This window comes from Homalodisca vitripennis, chromosome 3 (genome assembly GCF_021130785.1).
Source record: "Homalodisca vitripennis isolate AUS2020 chromosome 3, UT_GWSS_2.1, whole genome shotgun sequence".
Classification (NCBI taxonomy): Eukaryota; Metazoa; Arthropoda; class Insecta; order Hemiptera; family Cicadellidae; genus Homalodisca; species Homalodisca vitripennis.
In genome coordinates, this window is record NC_060209.1 from 865,958 (window position 1) to 879,370 (window position 13,413).

Here is a 13,413-nt window from a genome sequence, read left to right on the forward strand (position 1 = left end):
GTTTGTTGTGAATAGTAGTTAATAAAATGTGTTTATATAGGATTACCTGTCATATTGAGATTATTTATGAGTATTGCTCAAGTATATATATTCATGATAAATTTAATCACGCATCTGGTTATGTGTTAAAATGTCCTGCAAAAGTAAAAGTTAATTATACAATCATGATGTTTACTGAAAGCTGTCAAGTGAGATTCTTGGAATATATGTCAGAAAATGCCAAAAATAGACAAAGAAGAATAGCCTACTGATTTTATAAAATATCACCAATAAAACTGTCGTATCTATTATTCACAATATAAAGTCGTACATATTGTTATCTTATATACTGTTATCATATTGTTATCTGTTGTGTCTATCTTATTGTTATCTTTATACAACTATTAGGATTATTACTATCTCGTATTATTGTATGCTGGGCACGTTCTATTTCGAATTGATTGTGTACAGGGCTTTTTGTACTACGACCTTTATCTGGATTTATTGGATTCCTGGACTTTTGTGACTGGTGGACCATTCCTGGGTGTACCCTTGCAGTGATCAGTGCTGGCCTGGTTTGACCAACGCGGACCAACCTACCGACGCCGCGACACCGCCCTGCCACGGATCTGTGCCGTTACGCGCGCGGTGACTGCCGCTTGCCGCCTGGACTCTACCGCTTGCCGCCTGGACTCTGCCGCGCCCGCAGACCCTGTCGCGCCGCACTGCGGTCCGACCGATCGCGTTTACCCGTGGGTTGATTGTGACTCATCGTTTGGTGAGTACAGACTTTTCTTTGCCTTTATGGACAGTCGATATCGCCATGGTCCTATTTTGTCACGGTGGATCGGACTCACAATGAATTACTACTGTGTGTGATATGTGCCGCAGCTCAGCGATGCCCAGCAACAATCTTATCTCCATGTCTTCAATTGTTAGGTTAATGGTACTTGTCTTGTTTATATTGTGTACTTGAATTGTGTCTCATTGTACATTGTTGTTATTTCTGGTTTATTCATGTTTAGCGTAAGTTGTACCCATTTAATTTCTTAAATGTTCTATATCTTGTATTCAAATTTAGTAACTAAATGGAACGCTCCAAAACTTTTGAAATTTTAAATATTGTATTTCTTGGATACTAATCGAGGCTGGCTACTGAAGTATATTAACAGGTTAAATTGTGTTACTCAATTGGAATCTATTTGATTACATGCCAAGTATTGTTTTGAACAATCAACTGGAGATTATTTTTTATCTTTAATTTGTATAATAAATTGGACAGTTTTTGCAATACAGTCTTGTTTTTCACACCTAGTGTAACTGATTAATTTATTATACGGTACTATTATAAGGGTGTTATTTTCAAAAAAGCTAAAGTAAACCATAAATGTCTAATACCAAGGCTTGGTCTAGAGTAAAGTTAGTAAGGCGGGTAGTAGATGAACCTGAGAAGAATTCCTGGGAGCAGGAGACTGCTTCCTTGTTGGAGCCCTGCATATGTACAATCCTACAACAAGGTGGCGTCCCGTTTTCACCGAGCAACAATGTTTCACAAGGAATTTTTACCAGATATCTACGTGACAACATTTAGATATCACTGCCCACACTTTCACTGCCCACCCCCTTCTCCACTGACTGCTGCCGGATACCTGAGATACCTAAAGGGGAGGTGGCAAAACTTACAGTTAATGGCCGCACACCTCATATGGTTAGGGTTCTAACTAAAATGCCTGAAAGACATGAAATTTCAGCAAATGCAGAAAAAACGGAATAAAAAAATAATACATGTTAAAGAAAAGAATATAAAGTCTTCGTTTTTTTTACGATTTCAAGAGAAAAGAAAAAGCAAGTGCAATTAATTAGAAAAAGAATTATTCTACATCTAAAGACTCATTGGCGTCTTTCTTATTTGAGGAGAGTAATATCGATATTCAAGATTTGATTGAAGGACATGAAGGATAGGGTGACATGAAATGAAGAAGGTAAAAGTAAAATACTATCACATTTTTTCCGATCAATCAATCCAAAATTATATGAACAAATGGATACTTGTATCTTTTAAAACAATGCACAATCAAATATTATTTGGCAAAATTACAAGTTGTATTGAGGGTTATTATTTTGTAAATTTGCAAAGCGGATAGAAAAAACGTTTTTGTTTTCCCACAATAAAATGATGAAAGAGAAATACAACGAGAAGATATAGTTGTTTTTCTTCCTTCACCAGCCATCAGGAGAATAGTACAACTGTCATTTCCTACGTCTTTCTTATGTTATAATGTGTGTTAATCTATAAAGGATGTTACATTTAAACATAATGTTATATGCTCTGACAGTTAATACTATTATTGCCTATTAACTTGATATTGCAGTTGAAATTTTCCTTTACTTTCATAATATACATATATATATTATTAAATTACATTTCTTCTCTCATATTCTTTTCTTTACTTGAATTCCTGAATCTACAATATCTTTGGGTCAAGGTGTAAAGGTTGATTCAATGTGCGATATAGGGTAAGCTAAGATACAAATAATGTCGTTGTACCTTGGGCCATTTAATATATATAATAAATTAAAAATGTAAAGTATTAAGTTAAGAGTGTCATAAAATTAACATCAGTTGTTATTAATGCGTTTTACCTATTACAAATTAAAATGAGCTTGAGGGAGTACTAATTTACAAATATTGTACGAAAGAAAAATTCTAACCCTAGGTACAAATATCTCCCCAACTTAAAAGGAAAGGTCAAGACTAATGTTTGTTCTGACGGTGAAGTGTGGAGCTGTCTAAGGTTTTCAAGACAGGACGCCATTTTGTCTAGACACCAGGTCCACTGGTCAGTAGTACTTCTCTGATCTAAATCCTCTATGTGATTTTAATCCTATTACAGAGTATGATATTTATGGGCCGTAAAATACTTACAAACTTAAATCGGCCTAATATATTTGCTTTAATCAACCGATGGAATACATCACAGCTAACATATAAAAAGTTTACTTTTTTATTCTATATACAGTAAAACACTCCAGGTCGTCATATAAAAACTTCCCCAAACTAAATCACTCCATATCGATAAATAAGAAAGTTAAAGACGGTGGGAAGGCCAAGACATTCGGTATTATACAGAATATTAAAGATTATTACAAAATAGAATAAAACCGTACTGAAGTGTGTATTGCAAAACAACATATTTATAACTGTAAGTAATGGGTAATTATATGGCTAACCCTTCCAAATATTGTACACACACTTTTCTTTAAACATCTATATATATAAAAATGAATGTTTGTATGTTTGTCCTTTATGGAATCGTGAACTATTGGACCGATCATGATGAAAATTTGTACGTATATGTATTTTTCCACGGAGAAGGTTTATAAGCTATGCCCATCCCTTTCCCGATTCAGGATTCCGCCCCACTGGTTACAGAAATACCCATAAGAAATGCATTGCAGCAAACATATGTTAACGTATTTTCAAATTTTTAATCAGCTGTTCTTTGTAAACATATATTACACTTATAGTTTTAAAGCATAGAGTAAGCTTAAGAGAAACGACAAATTTTGTTTAAACTGTTTTTGCAATCACTGTTAAACATAGACTTTACTATCCAGATAATACAATTCAAATTTGACGTAAAAATTCACCTTTAGCTGCAATATTTATTTAATATAAACCATGCTCATGCTTGATCAGAAGAGTAATGCAGATATCATAATTACTATCTTACGTTGGCTACAAATATAAAGAATGTTATAAAATCAACCTTAGTTGTTTTTTTTGACAGAAGTATGGTTCTCAAAACTCCGTGTGTACATATTCTCTCGATCGAGACAACAAAGCAAGCTCAATCGTGGCATCGGAGATATAACTAATTTAATCTAAAATTTATTATAGTAAAAAAAAAAATTACTAAGTAATATAAGGACTTCGGTTCTTAAGATTTGCGTGCGAAGCCGTGGGTAACAGCTAGATAGAGGCAGGAATATGGTACATACCTTCATAATACGCCCAAGAGGCTCACGATGGAACGACTATCAATTATCTCAGCAATGTTTAGAATGTGATAGAAAAAGAATAAGTGAATATAGTGTACTGTTTTCAACGGGAAATTGCGTGCGAAGCCGCGGGCAACTTTTGCAAAAAATTATTGAAATGCGCAGCAAAGCGCGCCGGGCCCGCTAGTATTTAATAAAATCTACGTTTGAAACACAATATGCTACTTTTCAGACAATACCTAAATAAAAGTAATAAAAATCATGTAGTTTAGTGAATTATTGTATGTAACGAGTGGTTAAAATATTAAAGCAACTGTGGCAAAAAGGAGGGCCAGTTCCGGCTGAGTTTCTAGGGTTGTTTCCTGACAAATGATCTGTGTTTATATTAAAGATTTGTGCCCTGCTTCATTTGTATTCCTTCGTTCACTGGACTATTCACTTACAACAATTATGTTTCGTAACCAACAAACAGTTAATATAGGTGAAATATTAAGTCGTGTCTTAGTCTCTACCAAACAAAATTTCTCATTATAACATAAATTTGTGTGTGTAAAAAATTTTCCATGAAGATGTTTAAACGTTTGATTTCAGTTTACTTGCCAATCTATGCAAAGAAAATTTTAAAACCCTACACAATTAATAAAATAGGTTTTAAATATATTCTGTGAATATTAAAGTTAACAATTGTAGAAATATTATTGTGACATATTCAAAAGTTTACCATTTTGCTTCCTATAAACATTCATTTCTTGAATTATCTCATTTTATAACAGCGGTGCAGTTTTTAAGCACAGCTGTTTAATAACGCTCATTGTTGAAAACAGCTGTTCGATTGAAGAACATTACTTGTTGTACAAAAATATAACTTAATCTCCTCCATTACAGTTTTACTCATATTAAAGTTCGAGAAATGGCTTTTTCTGTTGTACGTGGGCTATTGCTTTTAGCAAAATTACAGAAGGCATTTAACAATTCCAGGTTGCATACCTAGGAGTTGAACTACCTAGCAATCCAACAATAACTAAGTGGAAAAATATTTTGTTATAAACTGGAAGTCTCGTAAATAGTGCTCTATAGGGTCAAATGAGGAAAGAGAAGTACTAATATGCGCTTCAATGCTCCGCTCTCCAGTTAAACCCAAATCACTAAGCAAGGTCGAACATGAAACTGGTCTTCAGTATAGAGAATAATTGAGAAAAATAAAATAAAATTTTAGAAAAGTCACCTAGTCCCTAATGTTCTTGGATATGATTCGGACAGGAAGGTAATTTTCTTCTCGTATCGTTTAGTTTCATGAGCTAGATCCTTATAGGCATACTTGAATTGTTTTTTTTCCTGAGGAGTCCCTTTTCTACCGCAATGGTGGTGTAAAAAGGCATAATTGTAATTATTACAACACCGGTAATCCACACATTCTTGAACAGACTCTACTCAAATCAAAAGGAATTACTGTTTCGGCAGCTGTCAGTTGTAAAGGAGTGCTATCTTACGATATTTCATGCAGTATAATGACTGGGAATAGGTATGAACGGGTGTTAAATGAAGAAGTCTTGTCTTATTTTACGGTTCCAGAAATAGATCAAGCAATCTTCCAACAATATGGTGCTTCTCCTCATTTCGCAAATCCTATCAAGGGATTACTAAATGACAACTTTCATGCCCGTTTGATTGGTCGTGGAAGTGATTTTTTTTTATTGGCCACCCTTTACTCCAGAATTAACTGTGTGTAATTTCTTTCTATGGGGTTACTTAAAGGAACAAGTTCATACTCGTAGTTTCAATAATGAGGAATTAAATCAATCAATTGAAGAGTATCTTCCCTGGATTCAGTTGTTAAGCTCTCTTATTGGTGTGTAGCTGTGGATGGATTTCAGTTCGAATAATTTGTAGGTTTTTAAATAGACTATGTTCTAATTTGCTGATTGAAATTCTTTATTTCTCTAGAATATGACAATACATAAATTTAAAAAACCAAAAATAAAGTTTTTTACTGTTTTTAAAGTATAGTTTTTCAAAATATATTAACAGTGTAAAATCACTGAGTGGTGCTTAAAATTGACAAATATTAAGAAGTTCTAAAAATTTATCTAGATTGTAAGTTCTTAGTAGTGTCCTCTAATTATTTTAACTGGCTATAATTTTGTACTGGGTTAGGATAAATCCTTCTGGTTTGTGTTGTTAGTTTCCTTTAAGCAGATCCTTCAATTTGAGGAGTCACTTGAAGGGGCTTATTGTTTAAAATGTTTTAGTTACTCCCACAATCCCCCATTTTGGGATTGTGAATGAAGTAGTAATTATGCTAAAATTTCTTTCATCAAATGACGTAGAGGTGTGCAGAGTTTAGTGTGAGTCGTTAAAATATTAACAAGAGATCTCCAGAATTCTTATTAACCCGATATAAAACGTATACTGAAGCTTATGCCACAGAGATTTAACACATAACTCAATTTGAAAATTTAACATAGTTACAATACCGTCTATAGACCACAATAATGTATCTATTATGGTTACAGTCCCCTCAATGTTGTTACGATAATAAAAGTTTATGTAAAGTGTTATGTCTAACTTTCAAGCTGATTATGTCATAAGAAATACGTATCGTTATAATAACTAATAACTTTTTACTGTAAGTTATAAGATCCATTTTGATTTGGAGAAATTGATTTTAGCATACAAGTTAAGTAGGCCGTTTACTGGTTATATTTTATTTAGAAAACATTGGGTATTTTTTGACTGCATAAACACAGTAAGCTGCTTTGTATTAACTGCATACACTCTATAAAATAAAATTAAAAGTTAATATTGTGTCAAATTTTTAATACACATAACTATCATATCATTTATGAAGAAAATATATTTAGATTAAGATTTGAAAAATTTAAAAAATGTATAACATTACAAATTAACCGCGGTTTTGCACGCAATTGTTTAGTTATGTACCTGCATGAGTACTAACAGTGGGAGTGAATTTTATTTCCGAGGCCAATATTTAGTTTTTCTCCTACCCAAGATAAAAATATGTTAAAAAGTTTATATTTATCTCATTAATTTTGTCCCATATATGATTTTGCCTCTTTTCCTATAAAGAAATAAACACCACAACACTGAGAAGACTAATTTTGTCAAAAGACAACTAATTTAAGATTTATTTTAGTCTTTAAACGTAAAGAAAAAGTTTGTTGTTTAAAATTTAGTAATTTACTATATTGTCTTATATCTGCACTGTTAGCAGTTTCACGCCATTTTTCGCACAATTTAGAATGTGTTTCATGTGTATGACTGCTGGTTAGAGTGAGTAGATATAAATATGGGGTTTCTAGCGCACTTTTGGAGCCGACTGAAAATCAATGTAAAATATTCCTAATGAACCATAAATGAATCTGAGAAATCTAACAGTTTAATCACGAATGAAAAATAACATAATCTATAGCTATTTTACTGATAAATGAATCTGAGAAATCACGAATGAAAAAATAACCGAATCTATAGCTGTGTTACTGATAAATGAATCCGAGTAATCACGAATAATAATCTATAGTAATCTATAGCTGTTTGCTTCTAATTTCTTAAGCTGTTTTAATGTCTATTACTAATTTTAAATCTCCTTGGAATCAATGTAAAATCTTCGAATTCTTAATATTTATTCTACAAAGTTAATTGTAACACATTCTTTATCTTTTGTCTTTTTCCCAGTAACAGTCAAGTGTAATTTATCATTTTTATTCAATTCTTTAATCTTTTTTTCATCCAAAACAGTAAAAAAAATCTATTTGGCAAATGTACTTTGAAATCTTCCAATTCTGCTATGATTGTAAGCCCGAATTTATCTTTCATTTTCTCCAATGTCACAATTTTGTATTTCTTATTTTCTTCTAAATCAATTAATTTCTTATATTCTTTAAATCTTAGTTCACCAATTTCATTTAATTCCTTTAGTAGCTCCATTTATAAAGGAAAAAACTTTAATTAGAAATTTACTAAATTCCAATTTTATAGTGATTTTTCGAAAAATATCATTCAAATTATCAACTTTAAAGTTGAAAATCTACTGAATTATCTTTAATTATTGTAGATTTTCAGCTTTAAAGTTGATAATTTGAACGATATTTATCAAAAATTCAATATAAAATTGAAATATAAAATATCTATAAATACATTTTTTCTCATATAAATTAAGCGTGAAAAAATAACATGTCCGTTTTGTAAGAAAGAAATCCTAAAACATAACTATGATCGACATTATAGCTCAAAAATCCATTTAAAAAACAAATAACTTTACGAAAGTGAACTGAATTATTTGAGGAATTGGGCTAAAGAAAATCAAATTGTCAATCATAAAAAGATGTACAATATAGAAAAATTGCGCGAATTAAAGAAAAGCTTTAAGGAAGATAAAAAAGATCTTAATCTATTTACTGACAAAAAAATTCAATAAATCGCTGAAAAATTGTCCATTGAAACAAACGATAAAACTAAGTCTGAAATGATCGAAGAAATTGATAAAAACCTTAAAGTAAAATCCGAAAATATCATTGATGTAGAAGTTTTATCCTCTATACACGGTCTTTTCAAGTAATACATTTTAACAAAATTAAACGATAATTTCATGTCAATTTACAAGTATCTACCAATTATGCGGCCAGAAATTAAAAGTTTAATAGAAAAATTTCAAGAAAATTTTAAAAATATGAAGGGTTATCTCTCTTTGGAATGTGAATATGAACGAACTTTAGTGAACGGTGAAACACAAACAAGTCCAATGTATTTTACTATAAAAGCAGACGATGTAAACGATTTTATCACTAAACAATTTAATAAATTAACACATCGTGAACAGACAAATCATCCAAATAGAGGTTCAGGTTGGACATTTAAAAGCTGCAAACAATTATTTTTGAGCCTTAATAAACATGAATTTATGAACGCAGGATCATATATTGATTTACCACAAGAGATAAAGGTAAAAAAAGCTTTATAAAAATAAAGATGATTATTGCTTTATTTATTCTATCCGATGTGCTATTGAAAAACCAGAAAGAGACTGCGAAAGATCAAAAAAATATGAAAAATTTGTAAATGATGAGATATTTTAGGGCTTCGATTATCCAATGTCCTTAAAAGATATACAATTATTTGAGAAACGAAGCTACAATTCCAAGTACAAATATCCAAAAATGTCTATAAATATCTATACTTATGACGAAAAACTCAACATTGTTCCATTACAAATTTCCGAAGTTTATAATTCCGAGTTAGAAATCGATTTATTGTATGTTAAACAAGAAGACAAATCTTATTATGTCTTGATAAGAGAATTAAATAGATTAGTTAGTTCTCAGTAATCTAAACATAAAGAAAAAAAAAAATTTTTTAGAAGATGTTTGAGCCATTTCCTACAAATCTGGAGATTTAACAGATCATTTAGAAATAATTTGCAAACTACATGAAGTTTGTAAGCCAATTATGCCGTTTCCTGGTCAAACAACATCATTTGATAATAATCAAAAGAAGTTTAACCGAGCGTAAGTTACCGTTCTTAGGTAATGTACGTTATTTATATGGATTTTGAAAGCATATTAGAAAAAAATTACAACATGTAAGAATAATCCACAAAAATGTACTACAACCAAGATTCAGAAGCATATTCCTTATGGTTTTACTCTATATTTAGTATCGAATGTAATCAATCGCATGTATAAACCTATATGTTATCGAGCCAAAAATGAAGACGATTTGCCTAATGTTCCTGCGAAATTGTTTGAAGAGCTTAATAATTTTCGAAATACATAGCTGAAAAATATAATTCAAGGAACATGAAGCCTATGAAATTAACTGAAGAAGAAGAAATTTCCTATCAAAATTCAAAACTTTGTCATATCTGTGAATCATCAACTGGTTTTACTCCTGATAGTTATAAAGATAAGAGTTTTAATAAGGTAAGAGATCATTGTCATTTAACCGGCATATTTCGAGGCTCAGCTCATTTATGTTGTAATCTGAATCTCAAACTTCCACAAAATATTCCAGTTTTCTGTCACAAAATGTCAAACTATGACACTCATTTGTACATAAAAGAATTGGCTAAACAATATGGAAACGTTGATTTGATTGCAAACACAGATGAAAAATATAGAAACTATTCTGTAAATTCAGGATATGGATATGAATTTGAAGACAATAAACCTAGAAAATACATTAAATTTTCTTTCGTAGATACGTTCAGATTTATGTCATCGTCTATTGAAAAGTTAGCTAAAAACCTCAAAAAAGATTATTTCTAGCATACAAATCATTTTATACAGGATGAAAGAATATTGAATGAAATTTTAACAAGACTGCCAAATGAGGAAGAAGAGATTTTTTTAATATTGTCTGGAAAAGGCATATTTCCTTGTGAATTTATCGACAGTATTGAAAAACGTGATTACACAGAAGAGCTGAAAATTGACGATTTCTATTCACTTTTGACAGATGAGAGCATATCTGTGAAGGATTTTCAACACTATTTAAATGTATGGAACACATTAAAAGTGAAACATTTAGGAAATTACTCTGATTTCTACAATTTACAAGATGTTTTATTGCTCGCTGATATATTGGAAAATTTCAGAAATATTTGTTTGAATTGCTATAAACTTGATCCGGCACATTATCTAACAGCCCCAATCCTCGCATGGGATGCTATGTTAAAATTAACGAAAATAGAATTACAATTGATTAGTGATTATAATATGTATTTAATGATTGAAAAAGGTATTCATGGAGGTATTTCTCAATGTATTAAGCGATATGTGAAAGTAAATAACAAATATTTGAAAGATTTCGATAACACAAAACCTGAAGACTATCTGTTGTACATCGATGCCAATAATCTTTATGGTTATGGTCTTATGGAAAATTTACCATATGGTGATATTAAGTGGAAGAATCCTGAACCTTACACAACTGCAGAATGGCAAGAAACAATGTTAGAACTCACTGGAGAAGAAGATTATGGCTATATTCTTGAAGTTGATCTGGGATATCCAACGAATTTACATGAAAACCACAAGTATTTGCCTCTTGCTCCTGAAAATTTTAACAAGAAACTTTGCACAACTTTACTAAATAAAACTAAATGCGTTGTTCATTCAAGAAATTTGAAATTCTATCTGGAACAAGGTATGGTGTTAAAATATATTAATAGAGTTATTGCATTTGACCAGAAGCCTTTTATGAAAGAATACATTGATTTCAACACAAACATGAGAACCAAAGCTACAAGTGACTTTGAGAAAGATATTTACAAGCTGATGAAAAACTCAGTTTTTGGAAAAAGTATGGAAAATGTGCGAAATAGATGCGATATTATTGCGAGGAAATGATGAGTTTGCAATGAAACAAGCTAAGAAAACTAATTTCAAATGCTTTAGTATCTTTTACGACAACTGTGTAGCGAGTAACATGTACAAACAGAAAGTAAAATTTAACAAACCAATCTAAATAGGATTTTCAGTTCTTGACCTATCAAAATTGCTAATGTACGAGTTTTATTACAATAAATTAAAGAACAATGATCCTGATTTGAATCTTTGTTAAATGGATACAGATAGATATTTTCTAGAATTGAAACGAGATCCTTATAAAATTATTAAAGAAAATATAGACGAGTTTAATACAAGTGATTATCCAAAAGATCATGAATGTTTCACTACTAAAAATAAGAAAGTTATAGGAAAATTCAAAGATGAATTGAATAGTGAAGTTTTAGACGAATTTTGTGGGTTGAGATAAAAAATGTATTCGTACAAATATCTCGATAAAAATCCAGTTAGGTGTAAAGGAATTAAGAAAAGCGTTGTAAATAAATCAATAAATATCGATAATTTAAAAAGATGTTTGTTCAAAGATAAAGAAGAATATCGTGAAATGGGTGTAATAAAAAGTTATAAACATGAATTGTACACCGTTACTATAAACAAGTTAGCACTGAACGGTAAAGATGGTTAGAGAATTGTCCAAGAAAATAAGGTAACTACAGTACCGTATGGCTATAAAAATGAATCGAAATCTTATATATTGGATGAATTAAATAAACTTGTAAATTTCGATATATAAATGGAAGATGATTTAATACATTGTCACAAATAAATGTAAAAAGAAAACTATAAATACAGATTCTAGGATTGTTTAAACTCAAAATGGATTATATAGAATTGCAGAAAAATTTCCAAAATGCAAAACTAATAAAAGTAAATTTATAAAGAATCCTTATGAAAAACAAGTTAAAAAAGAATTAAAAGATAAAAAAAGAAATTGAGATTGAAGCTAAAGAAATTCATGCACCTGTTAGGATGAAATTTATAAAGATACAAATTATAACTTTAGAAATAGATGATTTATGGGCAGCAGATTTTTTAATAATTTCTAACTATTCAGATCAAAATGATGGACCCAAGTATATTTTAAATGTTATAGATACTTTTTCAAAATATGTTTGGTCAAGACCCATCAGGAGTAAAAATGGAAAAGATGTTTCTAAAGCATTTGAAGATATAATCCAAGATGCAATTAAAATCAATCACAAAGCTCCAAATCTTCTCCATACAGATAAGGGATTAGAATTTAGGAATAAAGAATTTAATGATGTTTTAAGAAAATATGACATAAAACTTTATCATACTGAGAATGAAGAAAAATCTAGCATTATTGAAAGATATAACAGAACTCAAAATGAGAGAATGAAAGTATTTTTCGAGATTAATAAGAATTTTAAATGGATTGATATTCTTAAAAATATAGTAAAAGATTATAATAATACTTTTCATAGCACTATAAAAATGAAACCAAAAGATGTAAATAAAGAAGCTGAAAAAGAATTATTGGAACTGTTTTTAAGTATATTCCACCAGAAATTCACACGAAAACTAAATTTAAAGTCAATGATCATGTAAGAATTGTTAGTAAAAAACAAACATTTTCGAACAAATATAAGAACAATTGGTCAAGAGAAATATTCGTAATTTATCAAATTAATAACACAGATCCAGTAACTTATGGTATAAAAGATTTAAATAATGAAGAAATAACCGGAAGTTTTTATGAATACGAATTGAGAAAGTCAAAGCTTTAATAATTTTTTTTCTATATAAATTGAGGCGCAAAATAAATGTTCAATGTGTAAGGAAATAAAAGATCTTCAAGAATTTTCTAAGAATAATCAAAGAAAAGACGGATTATGCGGTTATTGTAAGGATTGTCGTAGTAAATATGTTAGAGAATTGTACGATAAAATGGAAAAATTAACTTTGGAAGAGAAAGAATGTTACATTTGTAAAGAAATTAAGGATATTTCTGAATTTTACGATTGGAATTATAGTAAAGATATAAAGCAGGCTTTTTGTAAGGAATGTGCTAAAAGAATTTCCCGAGAAAGTCAAAATAAACCGGCTC